This window comes from Pseudophryne corroboree, unplaced genomic scaffold (assembly GCF_028390025.1).
Source record: "Pseudophryne corroboree isolate aPseCor3 unplaced genomic scaffold, aPseCor3.hap2 scaffold_90, whole genome shotgun sequence".
Lineage (NCBI taxonomy): Eukaryota > Metazoa > Chordata > Amphibia > Anura > Myobatrachidae > Pseudophryne > Pseudophryne corroboree.
In genome coordinates, this window is record NW_026970479.1 from 1421041 (window position 1) to 1438026 (window position 16986).

General features: G+C 40.0%; 3 non-coding genes across 3 annotated transcripts; all 3 read right to left on the reverse strand.

The window, feature by feature from the left end:
* Positions 1-5217: 5217 nt before the first annotated feature.
* Positions 5218-5381, reverse strand: LOC135044917 (U1 spliceosomal RNA). Its single transcript, XR_010237453.1, has one exon. It is a non-coding gene; the product is annotated as a U1 spliceosomal RNA (small nuclear RNA).
* A 655-nt stretch (positions 5382-6036) lies between these two features.
* Positions 6037-6199, reverse strand: LOC135044512 (U1 spliceosomal RNA). Its single transcript, XR_010237095.1, has one exon. It is a non-coding gene; the product is annotated as a U1 spliceosomal RNA (small nuclear RNA).
* A 152-nt stretch (positions 6200-6351) lies between these two features.
* LOC135045092 (U1 spliceosomal RNA) lies at positions 6352-6515 on the reverse strand. Its single transcript, XR_010237625.1, has one exon. It is a non-coding gene; the product is annotated as a U1 spliceosomal RNA (small nuclear RNA).
* Between the last annotated feature and the right edge of the window lie 10471 nt (positions 6516-16986).

A 16986-nucleotide genomic window follows, 5' to 3' on the forward strand; every position in this document is an offset into this window, starting at 1 on the left:
GTGCGTTCTTCAAAATCACAAATCCACAAGGAGAGTCCAATTGTGTCGGTTGCGATGCCTGACCTTCCCAACACTGGACGTGAAGAGCATGCACCTTCCACCATTTGCACGCCCCCTGCAAGTGCTGGAAGGAGCACCCGCAGTCCAGTTCCTGATAGTCAGATTGAAGATGTCAGTGTTGAAGTACACCAGGATGAGGAGGATATGGGTGTTGCTGGCGCTGGGGAGGAAATTGACAAGGAGGATTCTGATGGTGAGGTGGTTTGTTTAAGTCAGGCACCCGGCGAGACACCTGTTGTCCGTGGGAGGAATATGGCCATTGACATGCCTGGTGAAAATACCAAAAAAATCAGCTCTTCGGTGTGGAAGTATTTCAACAGAAATGCGGACAACAGGTGTCAAGCCGTGTGTTGCCTTTGTCAAGCTGTAATAAGTAGGGGTACGGACGTTAACCACCTCGGAACATCCTCCCTTATACGTCACCTGCAGCGCATTCATCATAAGTCAGTGACAAGTTCAAAAACTTTGGGCGACAGCGGAAGCAGTCCACTGACCAGTAAATCCCTTCCTCTTGTAACCAAGCTCACGCAAACCACCCCACCAACTCCCTCAGTGTCAATTTCCTCCTTCCCCAGGAATGCCAATAGTCCTGCAGGCCATGTCACTGACAATTCTGACGAGTTCTCTCCTGCCTGGGATTCCTCCGATGCATCCTTGAGTGTAACGCCTACTGCTGCTGGCGCTGCTGTTGTTGCTGCTGGGAGTCGATGGTCATCCCATAGGGGAAGTCGTAAGACCACTTTTACTACTTCCACCAAGCAATTGACTGTCCAACAGTCTTTTGCAAGGAAGATGAAATATCACAGCAGTCATCCTGCTGCAAAGCGGATAACTGAGGCCTTGGCATCCTGGGCAGTGAGAAACGTGGTTCCGGTATCCATCATTACTTCAGAGCCAACTATAGACTTGATTGAGGTACTGTGTCCCCGGTACCAAATACCATCTAGGTTCCATTTCTCTAGGCAGGCGATACCGAAAATGTACACAGACCTCAGAAAAAGACTCACCAGTGTCCTAAAAAATGCAGTTGTACCCAATGTCCACTTAACCACGGACATGTGGACAAGTGGAGCAGGGCAGACTCAGGACTATATGACTGTGACAGCCCACTGGGTAGATGTATTGACTCCCGCCGCAAGAACAGCAGCGGCGGCACCAGTAGCAGCATCTCGCAAACGCCAACTCTTTCCTAGGCAGGCTACGCTTTGTATCACCGCTTTCCAGAATACGCACACAGCTGAAAACCTCTTACGGCAACTAAGGAAGATCATCACAGAATGGCTTACCCCAATTGGACTCTCCTGTGGATTTGTGGCATCGGACAACGCCAGCAATATTGTGCGTGCATTATATCTGGGCAAATTCCAGCACGTCCCATGTTTTGCACATACCTTGAATTTGGTGGTGCAGAATTATTTAAAAAACGACAGGGGCGTGCAAGAGATGCTGTCGGTGGCAACAAGAATTGCGGGACACTTTCGGCGTACAGGCACCACGTACAGAAGACTGGAGCAACACCAAAAACGCCTGAACCTGCCCTGCCATCATCTGAAGCAAGAAGTGGTAACGAGGTGGAATTCAACCCTCTATATGCTTCAGAGGATGGAGGAGCAGCAAAAGGCCATTCAAGCCTATACATCTGACCACGATATAGGAGGTGGAATGCACCTGTCTCAAGCGCAGTGGAGAATGATTTCAACGTTGTGCAAGGTTCTGCAACCTTTTGAACTTGCCACACGTGAAGTCAGTTCAGACACTGCCAGCCTGAGTCAGGTCATTCCCGTCATCAGGCTTTTGCAGAAGAAGCTGGAGACATTGAAGGAGGAGCTAAGACAGAGCGATTCCGCTAGGCATGTGGGACTTGTGGATGGAGCCCTTCATTCGCTTAACCAGGATTCACGGGTGGTCAATCTGTTGAAATCAGAGCACTACATTTTGGCCACCGTGCTCGATCCTAGATTTAAAACCTACGTTGTATCTCTCTTTCCGGCAGACACAAGTCTGCAGGGGTTCAAAGACCTGCTGGTGAGAAAATTATCAAGTCAAGCGGAACTTGATCGGTCAACAGCTCCTCCTTCACATTCTCCCGCAATTGGGGGTGCGAGGAAAGGCTCAGAATTCCGAGCCCACCCGCTGGCGGTGATGCAGGGCAGTCTGGAGCGACTGCTGATGCTGACATCTGGTCCGGACTGAAGGACCTGCCAACGATTACGGACATGTCGTCTACTGTCACTGCATATGATTCTCTCACCATTGAAAGAATGGTGGAGGATTATATGAGTGACCGCATCCAAGTAGGCACGTCAGACAGTCCGTACGTATACTGGCAGGAAAAAGAGGCAATTTGGAGGCCCTTGCACAAACTGGCTTTATTCTACCTAAGTTGCCCTCCCACAAGTGTGTACTCCGAAAGAGTGTTTAGTGCCGCCGCTCACCTTGTCAGCAATCGGCGTACGAGGTTACTTCCAGAAAATGTGGAGAAGATGATGTTCATTAAAATGAATTATAATCAATTTCTCCGTGGAGACATTGACCAGCAGCAATTGCCTCCACAAAGTATACAGGGAGCTGAGATGGTGGATTCCAGTGGGGACGAATTGATAATCTGTGAGGAGGGGGATGTACACGGTGATGAATCGGAGGATGATGAGGTGGACATCTTGCCTCTATAGAGCCAGTTTGTGCAAGGAGAGATTAATTGCTTCTTTTTTGGTGGGGGTCCAAACCAACCCGTCATTTCAGTCACAGTCGTGTGGCAGACCCTGTCACTGAAATGATGGGTTGGTTAAAGTGTGCATGTCCTGTTTATACAACATAAGGGTGGGTGGGAGGGCCCAAGGCAATTCCACCTTGCACCTCTTTTTTCTTTTATTTTTCTTTGCGTCATGTGCTGTTTGGGGAGTGTTTTTTGGAAGGGCCATCCTGCGTGACACTGCAGTGCCACTCCTAGATGGGCCAGGTGTTTGTGTCGGCCACTTGGGTCGCTGAGCTTAGTCACACAGCTACCTCATTGCGCCTCTTTTTTTCTTTGCGTCATGTGCTGTTTGGGGAGTGTTTTTTGGAAGGGCCATCCTGCGTGACACTGCAGTGACACTCCTAGATGGGCCAGGTGTTTGTGTCGTCCACTTGGGTCGCTGAGCTTAGTCACACAGCTACCTCATTGCGCCTCTTTTTTTCTTTGCGTCATGTGCTGTTTGGGGAGTGTTTTTTGGAAGGGCCATCCTGCGTGACACTGCAGTGCCACTCCTAGATGGGCCAGGTGTTTGTGTCGGCCACTTGGGTCGCTGAGCTTAGTCACACAGCTACCTCATTGCGCCTCTTTTTTTCTTTGCGTCATGTGCTGTTTGGGGAGTGTTTTTTGGAAGGGCCATCATGCGTGACACTGCAGTGCCACTCCTAGATGGGCCAGGTGTTTGTGTCGGCCACTTGGGTCACTGAGCTTAGTCATCCAGCGACCTCGGTGCAAATTTTAGGACTAAAAATAATATTGTGAGGTGTGAGGTGTTAAGAATAGACTGAAAATGAGTGGAAATTATGGTTATTGAGGTTAATAATACTTTGGGATCAAAATGACTCCCAAATTCTATGATTTAAGCTGTTTTTTAGGGTTTTTTGAAAAAAACACCCGAATCCAAAACACACCCGAATCCGACAAAAAAAATTCGGTGAGGTTTAGCCAAAACGCGTTCGAACCCAAAACACGGCCGCGGAACCGAACCCAAAACCAAAACACAAAACCCGAAAAATTTCCGGTGCACATCTCTAGTGGCCATGCCATGTCACTGTGCAGGAGCCAGCACCGCTCACACACTAGTCCCCGGTGCAGCCCCCAACCCCCGGGACACCCGGAGCAACAAAATGTAGATTCAGGCCACCAGGCCACGCCCCTACCTATGAAACCATGCCTCCTTTTTACCATTGCGCTGCTTATCTGCGCGCACTGCATTACAATCTCCCTCGCCACCTCTCTGGGTGTCACCAGTGATAGTGACACCTCTGCCATGCTTGTAGCAGCTGGTCCTAAGATCTACGCCTCAAGCCCTGAGTGTTTGCCCTTGTGACTTGTTGATCATCATAGCAAAGCAGATGCTTACAGAAAACTGCAGGGGCTTAGATTGAAAATAAAAAAAATTGATGGGTATAAGGTAGAGAGGAGCGGGTTCGGTTCTCCGAGAACCGAATTCCCCACGAACTCCACGTGGTTTACACTGGTACGAGGCAGGCTCGGTTGTTCCCGCCTGACTCGGAAAACCTGAACAAGGGAAAATGTCATCATCCCGCTGTCGGATTCTCGCGAGATTCGGATTCCATATAAAGAGCTGCGCGTTGCCGCCATTTTTACTCGTGCATTGAAGAGAGAGCGGAGAGGACGTGGCTATGTTCTCTCAGTGGAAATCTCAATATCAGTGCTCAGTATCAGTGGATACTTATTGCTGCTCAGTAATACTAGTAGTGTGTCTCTCCTGCTCAGTGTCAGTTCTCAGTAGTATCCTCATCAGTGCTCAGTATCACTGCTCATTGTCTTGTGCTGCATTGTTGTGCTCAGCATACTACAGTACATTACTAATAGTCCAGTGCTGCATCTTGCTGCTCAGTGTCAGTTCTAGTATCCTCATCAGTGCTCACTATCACTGCTCATTGCATTGTGGTGTTCTGTATACTACAGTAACATAGTAATATAGTAACATATAGTAACATAGTTTTTGAGGTTGAATAGAGGCAAATTGCCCATCGTGTTCAACCTGTTTTAAGTTGTGATGATTCTACATACTTGCTGAATAATGTTTTATGACTAGTTAGCTACTACAACTCATGTTACCCCCGGATTAACCATGTTGATATTTTAAGTATTATAACCTTGGATAGCTTTTTCATTCAGAAATGTATCCATTCCTTTTTTAAATCCAATTACAGAGTCCGCCATTACCACCTTCCCTGGCAGGGAATTCCACATCCTGATTGCCCTAACAGTGAAGATCATAGTATCTCTCCTGGCAGGTAAGTAGGAGTTGGGCCAGAGCTGTGGAGGATTGCTGCTCGGGCACCCCCTGTCAAGTGAAGGAGATCCAACTGATGCAGCACAAGGGAACTCTCGAAAGAAGAACAAGGCTAGAGGAAGATCTGAGACAAAGAAATCTGACTTTTACCAGAGCTGACCAGAGGAAAGCACAAACACAGTCCCCCACTACCACAAATAATGCAGTCGAGTTTCCCACATTTGGGGAAATCACAGGGGTCAGCATACCCAGAATGCAATGAATGAACCTCACCCTGGGAGAACAATCTTCATGACCATGGTATCGCCTATGCAAAATAAGTATGATTTGGGATAGGGCTGGGGAGGGCCGCTGCTCAGGCACATCTCTGTCAAGTAAAGGAGATTCAACTGAGGCAGCACAAGGGAACTCTCATCTGGAGACAACAACTGCAGGGAGAACACATATTTTCAGATGAACATGGGAGGGCAGAAGGCTGCCTAATACTGAAGCACCCCCAAACAACAAACCAAATGCAACAACTAGTACAAGCATTCCTGGGGGAAGTTCTGCAGAAGATGGATTTGCATACGGTGATGTCATCCAAGCAGTGGGCCAAAGTTGGCTGGAACCCTCATCTGCATATGAAAAGAGAAAAGGGGTATGCAGGGCATGGCGGACTTTTGCGGCGCTTGGATGACCCTTAGTTCGCATTAAACACCCCCACCCTCCTTCGGTGTGGGGCTCATGTTGACAATGCCCCAGCCCCTGAAGCATTCAAGCTGATTTCTTACAGCAGCTTGGCACTGTAACAGCTCCAGAGCTGCTCTGTAAGGCAAGTAAAAGGGTGTGTAGTTTGCATTGTGCATTGGAAGGCACAAAGTAAGCAGACAGGAGGAGAAGTCAGGATAGTGCACAAGGGTATAAAAGGGAGGGGCTCAAGAAAAAAGAAGTGGAAACAGACAGCAAACTAGGCTGGAGAGAGACCTGAGACAAAGAGATCTGAATTATACGAGAGCCGACCAGGGGAAACACAAATTATGCAGTCAAGTTTCCCACATTTGGGGAAATCGCAGGGGCAGCACACACAGAGTGCAATGGGTGAGCCTTGCTCTGGGAGAAACACCTTCATGATCATAGTATCTCACCTGGCAGGTAAGTAGGAGTTGGGCTTGAGCTGGGGAGGGTCGCTGCTCGGGCACCCCCCTGTCAAGTGAAGGAGATCCAACTGAGGCAGCACAAGGGAACTCTCGAAAGAAGAACAAGGCTAGAGGAAGATCTGAAACAAAGAAATCTGACTTTTACCAGAGCTGACCAGAGGAAAACACAAACACAGTCCCCCACTACCACAAATAATGCAGTCGAGTTACCAACATTTGGGGAAATCACAGGGGTCAGCATACCCAGAATGCAATGAATGAACCTCACCCTGGGAGAATAATCTTCATGACCATGGTATCTCCTATGCAAAATAAGTATGATTTGGGATAGGGCTGGGGAGGGCCGCTGCTCAGGCACATCTCTGTCAAGTAAAGGAGATTCAACTGAGGCAGCACAAGGGAACTCCAGCATCCTCTACAGACTAAGAGAAAAGGATTTACCGGTAGGTATTAAAATCCTATTTTCTCATACGACCTAGAGGATGCTGGGGTCACATTAAGAACCATGGGGTTATACCAAAGCTCTTGAACGGGTGGAAGAGTGCGTACGACTCTGCAGCACCGAATGACCCAACTTGAGGTTATCATCGGCAAGGATGCAGTGGCGTTAATGTTTCCTGGTGTCAACCTGTATTATTTCAGTAGATATTGAAATGAGGATGCATCTTGCTGCCTTTCCAATGAAGCAAGTTTAATTTAGTAATAGGTGAAAAACCATCCCTACAAAGATGTTAATCAGATACTTGGCTTTGTGGACACTTTTCAGAGAACAAATTTGTTAGCATAAAAATAAAGCCAGAAAATGAAGAGCTGTTTAATCACTCAATTGGATTTTTTTGCCAGCATATTTCTTTTTCTCTGCAAACCACTGCTAAATTGTGCTTCCTAGCTGTTTTTATAAAATCACTGAATCAAATCTAACTCTGATTACATCAGAGAAGGCCAGGTACCCTACACCATAACAGGGGTTTTTGAAATTTTGACTTGTCTACTTAAAGATCACCAAAATCTGATAACAAGGTCAATTACATCCCTGGGTGGGATTGAACCACCAACCCTTTGGTTAATAACCAATCACACTAACCAATTGCGCCACAGAGACACTTTGCAAAAGTCCATACTGACAAAGGCTAATAAGCATTCATCTAGAACGTTTCCTAGAAAAACTTTAAAAAGTCAATAATCTGGAGAGTTTTTGTAAGATGTTTCTTCCATCAACCAACGAAGAAACACATTGTTACTTTCCCATGATGAGTGAGTGCTTCAAGATCTCTTGCACTTACATGTGCAGCAGAGTACTGTAATGAAAGCATGCTGGGTTCATAACCCAGAGGTAGGCAGATTGAAACTATCCTCTGCTATATGCATTTTTTTTTTGTTAATTAAAGTAATCCAAAACTGGGATTGATATTTTTTCTCTTTTATTTTTACTTAAAGTACAATAACTTTTACCATTTTAATATGTTTTAATAGTATATTGACAGTATTGTTTTCTTTCAAAAATCCACTTAATTTTCTTTACCCGATTATTAAAATGGTAATTGACAAAAACAAACTACATTGTCACCAGAAGAGCAATACAAAATGTACAAGTGATATATTAAAATCATCTTTCCAGCTTGAATTTCAATGATGCATTGGGGCAACGATTTTGTGAGAAACATCTTCACCCTTAAATAAAGATTTTCTTAATTCCTTACCTGTGTGCTAATTAGATATCACCTTGTTTTCACATTAAACAGACTTCCACATGAGAAAGCAGCAAGGATGCAGTGGCGTTAATGTTTCCTGGTGTCAACCTGTATTATTTCAGTAGATATTGAAATGAGGATGCATCTTGCTGCCTTTCCAATGAAGCAAGTTTAATTTAGTAATAGGTGAAAAACCATCCCTACAAAGATGTTAATCCGATACTTGGCTTTGTGGACACTTTTCAGAGAACAAATTTGTTAGCATAAAAATAAAGCCAGAAAATGAAGAGCTGTTTAATCACTCAATTGGATTTTTCTGCCAGCATATTTCATTTTCTCTGCAACCCACTGCTAAATTGTGCTTCCTAGCTGTTTTTTGATAAAATCACTTAATCAAATCTAACTCTGATTACATCAGAGTAGGCCAGGTACCCTACACCATAAGAGGGGGTTTGAAATTTTGACTTGTCTACTTAAAGATCACCAAAATCTGATGACAAGGTCAATAACATCCCTGGGTGGGATTGAACCACCAACCCTTTGGTTAATAACCAAACACACTAACCGATTGCACCACAGAGACACTTTGCAAAAGTACATACTGACAAAGGCTAATAAGCATTCATCTAGAACGTTTCCTAGAAAACTTTAAAAAGTCAATAATCTGGAGAGATTTTGTAAGATGTTTCTTCCATCAACCAATGAAGAAACGCATTGGTACTTTCCCATGATGAGTGAGTGCTTCAGGATCTCTTGCACTTACATGTGCAGCAGAGTACTGCAATGGAAGCATGCTGGGCCCATAACCCAGAGGTAGGCAGATTGAAACTATCCTCTGCTATATGCATTTTTTTTTGTTAATTAAAGTAATCCAAAACTGGGATTGATATTTTTGCTCTTTTATTTTTACTTAAAGTACAATAACTTTTACCATTTTAATTTGTTTTAATAGTATATTGACAGTATTGTTTTCTTTCAAAAATCCACTTAATTTTCTTTACCCTATTATTAAAATGGTAATTGACAAAAACAAACTACATTGTCACCAGAAGAGCAATACAAAATGTACAAGTGATATATTAAAATCATCTTTCCAGCTTGAATTTCAATGATGCATTGGGGCAACGATTTTGTGAGAAACATCTTCACCCTTAAATAAAGATTTTCTTAATTCCTTACCTGTGTGCTAATTAGATATCACCTTGTTTTCACATTAAACAGACTTCCACATGAGAAAGCAGCAAGGATGCAGTGGCGTTAATGTTTCCTGGTGTCAACCTGTATTATTTCAGTAGATATTGAAATGAGGATGCATCTTGCTGCCTTTCCAATGAAGCAAGTTTAATTTAGTAATAGGTGAAAAACCATCCCTACAAAGATGTTAATCAGATACTTGGCTTTGTGGACACTTTTCAGAGAACAAATTTGTTAGCATAAAAATAAAGCCAGAAAATGAAGAGCTGTTTAATCACTCAATTGGATTTTTTTGCCAGCATATTTCTTTTTCTCTGCAAATTACTGCTAAATTGTGCTTCCTAGCTGTTTTTATAAAATCACTGAATCAAATCTAACTCTGATTACATCAGAGAAGGCCAGGTACCCTACACCATAACAGGGGTTTTTGAAATTTTGACTTGTCTACTTAAAGATCACCAAAATCTGATAACAAGGTCAATTACGTCCCTGGATGGGATTGAACCACCAACCTTTTGGTTAATAGCCGTACACACTAACTGATTGCGCCACAGCGACACTTTGCAAAAGTACATACTGACAAAGGCTAATAAGCATTCATCTAGAACGTTTCCTATAAAAACTTTAAATAGTCAATAATCTGGAGAGTTTTTGTAAGATGTTTCTTCCATCAACCAATGAAGAAACACATTGGTACTTTCCCATGATGAGTGAGTGCTTCAGGATCTCTTGCACTTACATGTGCAGCAGAGTACTGTTATGAAAGCATGCTGGGTCCATAACCCAGAGGTAGGCAGATTGAAACTATCCTCTGCTATATGCATTTTTTTTTTGTTAATTAAAGTAATCCAAAACTGGGATTGATATTTTTGCTCTTTTATTTTTACTTAAAGTACAATAACTTTTACCATTTTAATTTGTTTTAATAGTATATTGACAGTATTGTTTTCTTTCAAAAATCCAATTAATTTTCTTTACCCGATTATTAAAATGGTAATTGACAAAAACAAACTACATTGTCACCAGAAGAGCAATACAAAATGTACAAGTGATATATTAAAATCATCTTTCCAGCTTGAATTTCAATGATGCATTGGGGCAACGATTTTGTGAGAAACATCTTCACCCTTAAATAAAGATTTTCTTAATTCCTTACCTGTGTGCTAATTAGATATCACTTTGTTTTCACATTAAACAGACTTCCACATGAGAAAACAGCAAAGATGCAGTGGCGTTAATGTTTCCTGGTGTCAACCTGTATTATTTCCGTAGATATTGAAATGAGGATGCATCTTGCTGCCTTTCCAATGAAGCAAGTTTAATTTAGTAATAGGTGAAAAACCATCCCTACAAAGATGTTAATCAGATACTTGGCTTTGTGGACACTTTTCAGAGAACAAATTTGTTATCATAAAAATAAAGCCAGAAAATGAAGAGCTGTTTAATCACTCAATTGGATTTTTCTGCCAGCATTTTTCTTTTTCTCTGCAACCCACTGCTAAATTGTGCTTCCTAGCTGTTTTTTTATAAAATCACTTAATCAAATCTAACTCTGATTACATCAGAGAAGGCCAGGTACCCTACACCATAAGAGGGGGTTTGCAATTTTGACTCGTCTACTTAAATATCACCAAAATCTGATCACAAGGTCAATTACGTCCCTGGGTGGGATTGAACCACCAACCTTTTGATTAATAGCTGAACACACTAACCGATTGCGCCACAGAGACACTTTGCAAAAAGAATATACTGACAAAGACTAATAAGCATTCATCTAGAACGTTTCCTAGAAAAACTTTAAAAAGTCAATAATCTGGAGAGTTTTTGTAAGATGTTTCTTCCAGCAACCAATGAAGAAACACATTGGTACTTTCGCATGATGAGTGAGTGCTTCAGGATCTCTTGCACTTACATGTGCAGCAGAGTACTGCAATGGAAGCATGCTGGGCCCATAACCCAGAGGTAGGCAGATTGAAACTATCCTTTGCTATATGCATTTTTTTTTTTGTTCATTAAAGTAATCCAAAACTGGGATTGATATTTTAGCTTTTATTTTTACTTAAAGTACAATAACTTTTACCATTTTAATTTGTTTTAATAGTATATTGACAGTATTGTTTTCTTTCAAAAATCCACTTAATTTTCTTTACCCTATTATTAAAATGGTAATTGACAAAAACAAACTACATTGTCACCAGAAGAGCAATACAAAATGTACAAGTGATATATTAAAATCATCTTTACAGCTTGAATTTCAATGATGCATTGGGGCAATGATTTTGTGAGAAACATCTTTACCCTTAAATAAAGATTTTCTTAATTCCTTACCTGTGTGCTAATTAGATATCACCTTGTTTTCACATTAAACAGACTTCCACATGAGAAAGCAGCAAGGATGCAGTGGCGTTAATGTTTCCTGGTGTCAACCTGTATTATTTCAGTAGATATTGAAATGAGGATGCATCTTGCTGCCTTTCCAATGAAGCAAGTTTAATTTAGTAATAGGTGAAAAACCATCCCTACAAAGATGTTAATCAGATACTTGGCTTTGTGGACACTTTTCAGAGAACAAATTTGTTAGCATAAAAATAAAGCCAGAAAATGAAGAGCTGTTTAATCACTCAATTGGATTTTTTTGCCAGCATATTTCTTTTTCTCTGCAAATTACTGCTAAATTGTGCTTCCTAGCTGTTTTTATAAAATCACTGAATCAAATCTAACTCTGATTACATCAGAGAAGGCCAGGTACCCTACACCATAACAGGGGTTTTTGAAATTTTGACTTGTCTACTTAAAGATCACCAAAATCTGATAACAAGGTCAATTACGTCCCTGGATGGGATTGAACCACCAACCTTTTGGTTAATAGCCGTACACACTAACTGATTGCGCCACAGCGACACTTTGCAAAAGTACATACTGACAAAGGCTAATAAGCATTCATCTAGAACGTTTCCTAGAATAACTTTAAATAGTCAATAATCTGGAGAGTTTTTGTAAGATGTTTCTTCCATCAACCAATGAAGAAACACATTGGTACTTTCCCATGATGAGTGAGTGCTTCAGGATCTCTTGCAATTACATGTGCAGCAGAGTACTGTAATGGAAGCTCGCTGGGTCCATAACCCAGAGGTAGGCAGATTGAAACTATCCTCTGCTATATGCATTTTTTTTTGTTAATTAAAGTAAACCAAAACTGGGATTGATATTTTTGCTCTTTTATTTTTACTTAAAGTACAATAACTTTTACCATTTTAATTTGTTTTAATAGTATATTGACAGTATTGTTTTCTTTCAAAAATCCACTTAATTTTCTTTACCCGATTATTAAAATGGTAATTGACAAAAACAAACTACATTGTCACCAGAAGAGCAATACAAAATGTACAAGTGATATATTAAAATCATCTTTCCAGCTTGGATTTCAATGATGCATTGGGGCAACGATTTTGTGAGAAACATCTTCACCCTTAAATAAAGATTTTCTTAATTCCTTACCTGTGTGCTAATTAGATATCACCTTGTTTTCACATTAAACAGACTTCCACATGAGAAAACAGCAAAGATGCAGTGGCGTTAATGTTTCATGGTGTCAACCTGTATTATTTCCGTAGATATTGAAATGAGGATGCATCTTGCTGCCTTTCCAATGAAGCAAGTTTAATTTAGTAATAGGTGAAAAACCATCCCTACAAAGATGTTAATCAGATACTTGGCTTTGTGGACACTTTTCAGAGAACAAATTTGTTATCATAAAAATAAAGCCAGAAAATGAAGAGCTGTTTAATCACTCAATTGTATTTTTCTGCCAGCATTTTTCTTTTTCTCTGCAACCCACTGCTAAATTGTGCTTCCTAGCTGTTTTTTTATAAAATCACTTAATCAAATCTAACTCTGATTACATCAGAGAAGGCCAGGTACCCTACACCATAAGAGGGGGTTTGCAATTTTGACTTGTCTACTTAAATATCACCAAAATCTGAACACAAGGTCAATTACGTCCCTGGGTGGGATTGAACCACCAACCTTTTGATTAACAGCTGAACACACTAACCGATTGCGCCACAGAGACACTTTGCAAAAAGAATATACTGACAAAGACTAATAAGCATTCATCTAGAACGTTTCCTAGAAAAACTTTAAAAAGTCAATAATCTGGAGAGTTTTTGTAAGATGTTTCTTCCAGCAACCAATGAAGAAACACATTGGTACTTTCGCATGATGAGTGAGTGCTTCAGGATCTCTTGCACTTACATGTGCAGCAGAGTACTGCAATGGAAGCATGCTGGGCCCATAACCCAGAGGTAGGCAGATTGAAACTATCCTTTGCTATATGCATTTTTTTTTGTTCATTAAAGTAATCCAAAACTGGGATTGATATTTTAGCTTTTATTTTTACTTAAAGTACAATAACTTTTACCATTTTAATTTGTTTTAATAGTATATTGACAGTATTGTTTTCTTTCAAAAATCCACTTAATTTTCTTTACCCTATTATTAAAATGGTAATTGACAAAAACAAACTACATTGTCACCAGAAGAGCAATACAAAATGTACAAGTGATATATTAAAATCATCTTTCCAGCTTGAATTTCAATGATGCATTGGGGCAATGATTTTGTGAGAAACATCTTTACCCTTAAATAAAGATTTTCTTAATTCCTTACCTGTGTGCTAATTAGATATCACCTTGTTTTCACATTAAACAGACTTCCACATGAGAAAGCAGCAAGGATGCAGTGGCGTTAATGTTTCCTGGTGTCAACCTGTATTATTTCAGTAGATATTGAAATGAGGATGCATCTTGCTGCCTTTCCAATGAAGCAAGTTTAATTTAGTAATAGGTGAAAAACCATCCCTACAAATATGTTAATCAGATACTTGGCTTTGTGGACACTTTTCAGAGAACAAATTTGTTATCATAAAAATAAAGCCAGAAAATGAAGAGCTGTTTAATCACTCAATTGTATTTTTCTGCCAGCATTTTTCTTTTTCTCTGCAACCCACTGCTAAATTGTGCTTCCTAGCTGTTTTTTTATAAAATCACTTAATCAAATCTAACTCTGATTACATCAGAGAAGGCCAGGTACCCTACACCATAAGAGGGGGTTTGCAATTTTGACTCGTCTACTTTAATATCACCAAAATCTGATCACAAGGTCAATTACGTCCCTGGGTGGGATTGAACCACCAACCTTTTGATTAATAGCTGAACACACTAACCGATTGCGCCACAGAGACACTTTGCAAAAAGAATATACTGACAAAGACTAATAAGCATTCATCTAGAACGTTTCCTAGAAAAACTTTAAAAAGTCAATAATCTGGAGAGTTTTTGTAAGATGTTTCTTCCAGCAACCAATGAAGAAACACATTGGTACTTTCGCATGATGAGTGAGTGCTTCAGGATCTCTTGCACTTACATGTGCAGCAGAGTACTGCAATGGAAGCATGCTGGGCCCATAACCCAGAGGTAGGCAGATTGAAACTATCCTTTGCTATATGCATTTTTTTTTTGTTCATTAAAGTAATCCAAAACTGGGATTGATATTTTAGCTTTTATTTTTACTTAAAGTACAATAACTTTTACCATTTTAATTTGTTTTAATAGTATATTGACAGTATTGTTTTCTTTCAAAAATCCACTTAATTTTCTTTACCCTATTATTAAAATGGTAATTGACAAAAACAAACTACATTGTCACCAGAAGAGCAATACAAAATGTACAAGTGATATATTAAAATCATCTTTACAGCTTGAATTTCAATGATGCATTGGGGCAATGATTTTGTGAGAAACATCTTTACCCTTAAATAAAGATTTTCTTAATTCCTTACCTGTGTGCTAATTAGATATCACCTTGTTTTCACATTAAACAGACTTCCACATGAGAAAGCAGCAAGGATGCAGTGGCGTTAATGTTTCCTGGTGTCAACCTGTATTATTTCAGTAGATATTGAAATGAGGATGCATCTTGCTGCCTTTCCAATGAAGCAAGTTTAATTTAGTAATAGGTGAAAAACCATCCCTACAAATATGTTAATCAGATACTTGGCTTTGTGGACACATTTCAGAGAACAAATTAGTTAGCATAAAAATAAAGCAAGAAAATGAAGAGCTGTTTAATCACTCAATTGGATTTTTCTGCCAGCATATTTCTTTTTCTCTGCAACCCACTGCTAAATTGTGCTTCCTAGCTGTTTTTATAAAATCACTGAATCAAATCTAACTCTGATTACATCAGAGAAGGCCAGGTACCCTACACCATAACAGGGGGTTTGAAATTTTGACTTGTCTGCTTAAAGATCACCAAAATCTGATAACAAGGTCAATTAAGTCTCTGGGTGGGATTGAACCACCAACCTTTTGGTTAATAGCCTTACACACTAACTGATTGCGCCACAGCGACACTTTGCAAAAGTACTTACTGACAAAGGCTAATAAGCATTCATCTAGAACGATTCCTAGAAACATTTTAAAAAGTCAATAATGTGGAGAGTTTTTGTAAGATGTTTCTTCCATCAACCAATGAAGAAACACATTGGTACTTTCCCATGATGAGTGAGTGCTTCAGGATCTCTTGCACTTACATGTGCAGCAGAGTACTGTAATGGAAGCATGCTGGGTCCATAACCCAGAGGTAGGCAGATTGAAACTATCCTCTGCTATATGCATTTTTTTTTGTTCATTAAAGTAATCCAAAACTGGGATTGATATTTTAGCTTTTATTTTTACTTAAAGTACAATAACTTTTACCATTTTAATTTGTTTTAATAGTATATTGACAGTATTGTTTTCTTTCAAAAATCCAATTAATTTTCTTTACCCGATTATTAAAATGGTAACTGACAAAAACAAACTACATTGTCACCAGAAGAGCAATACAAAATGTACAAGTGATATATTAAAATCATCTTTCCAGCTTGAATTTCAATGATGCATTGGGGCAACGATTTTGTGAGAAACATCTTCACCCTTAAATAAAGATTTTCTTAATTCCTTACCTGTGTGCTAATTAGATATCACCTTGTTTTCACATTAAACAGACTTCCACATGAGAAAGCAGCAAGGATGCAGTGGCGTTAATGTTTCCTGGTGTCAACCTGTATTATTTCAGTAGATATTGAAATGAGGATGCATCTTGCTGCCTTTCCAATGAAGCAAGTTTAATTTAGTAATAGGTGAAAAACCATCCCTACAAAGGTGTTAATCAGAGACTTGGCTTTGTGGACACTTTTCAGAGAACAAATTTGTTAGCATAAAAATAAAGCCAGAAAATGAAGAGCTGTTTAATCACTCAATTGGATTTTTTTGATAGCATATTTCTTTTTCTCTGCAACCCACTGCTAAATTGTGCTTCCTAGCTGTTTTTATAAAATCACTGAATCAAATCTAACTCTGATTACATCAGAGAAGGCCAGGTACCCTACACCATAACAGGGGTTTTCGAAATTTTGACTTGTCTACTTAAAGATCAACAAAATCTGATAACAAGGTCAATTATGTCCCTGGGTGGGATTGAACCACCAACCTTTTGGTTAATAGCTGTACACACTAACTGATTGCGCCACAGCGACACTTTGCAAAAGTACATACTGACAAAGGCTAATAAGCATTCATCTAGAACGTTTCCTATAAAAACTTTAAATAGTCAATAATCTGGAGAGTTTTTGTAAGATGTTTCTTCCATCAACCAATGAAGAAACACATTGGTACTTTCCCATGATGAGTGAGTGCTTCAGGATCTCTTGCACTTACATGTGCAGCAGAGTACTGTTATGAAAGCATGCTGGGTCCATAACCCAGAGGTAGGCAGATTGAAACTATCCTCTGCTATATGCATTTTTTTTTTGTTAATTAAAGTAATCCAAAACTGGGATTGATATTTTTGCTCTTTTATTTT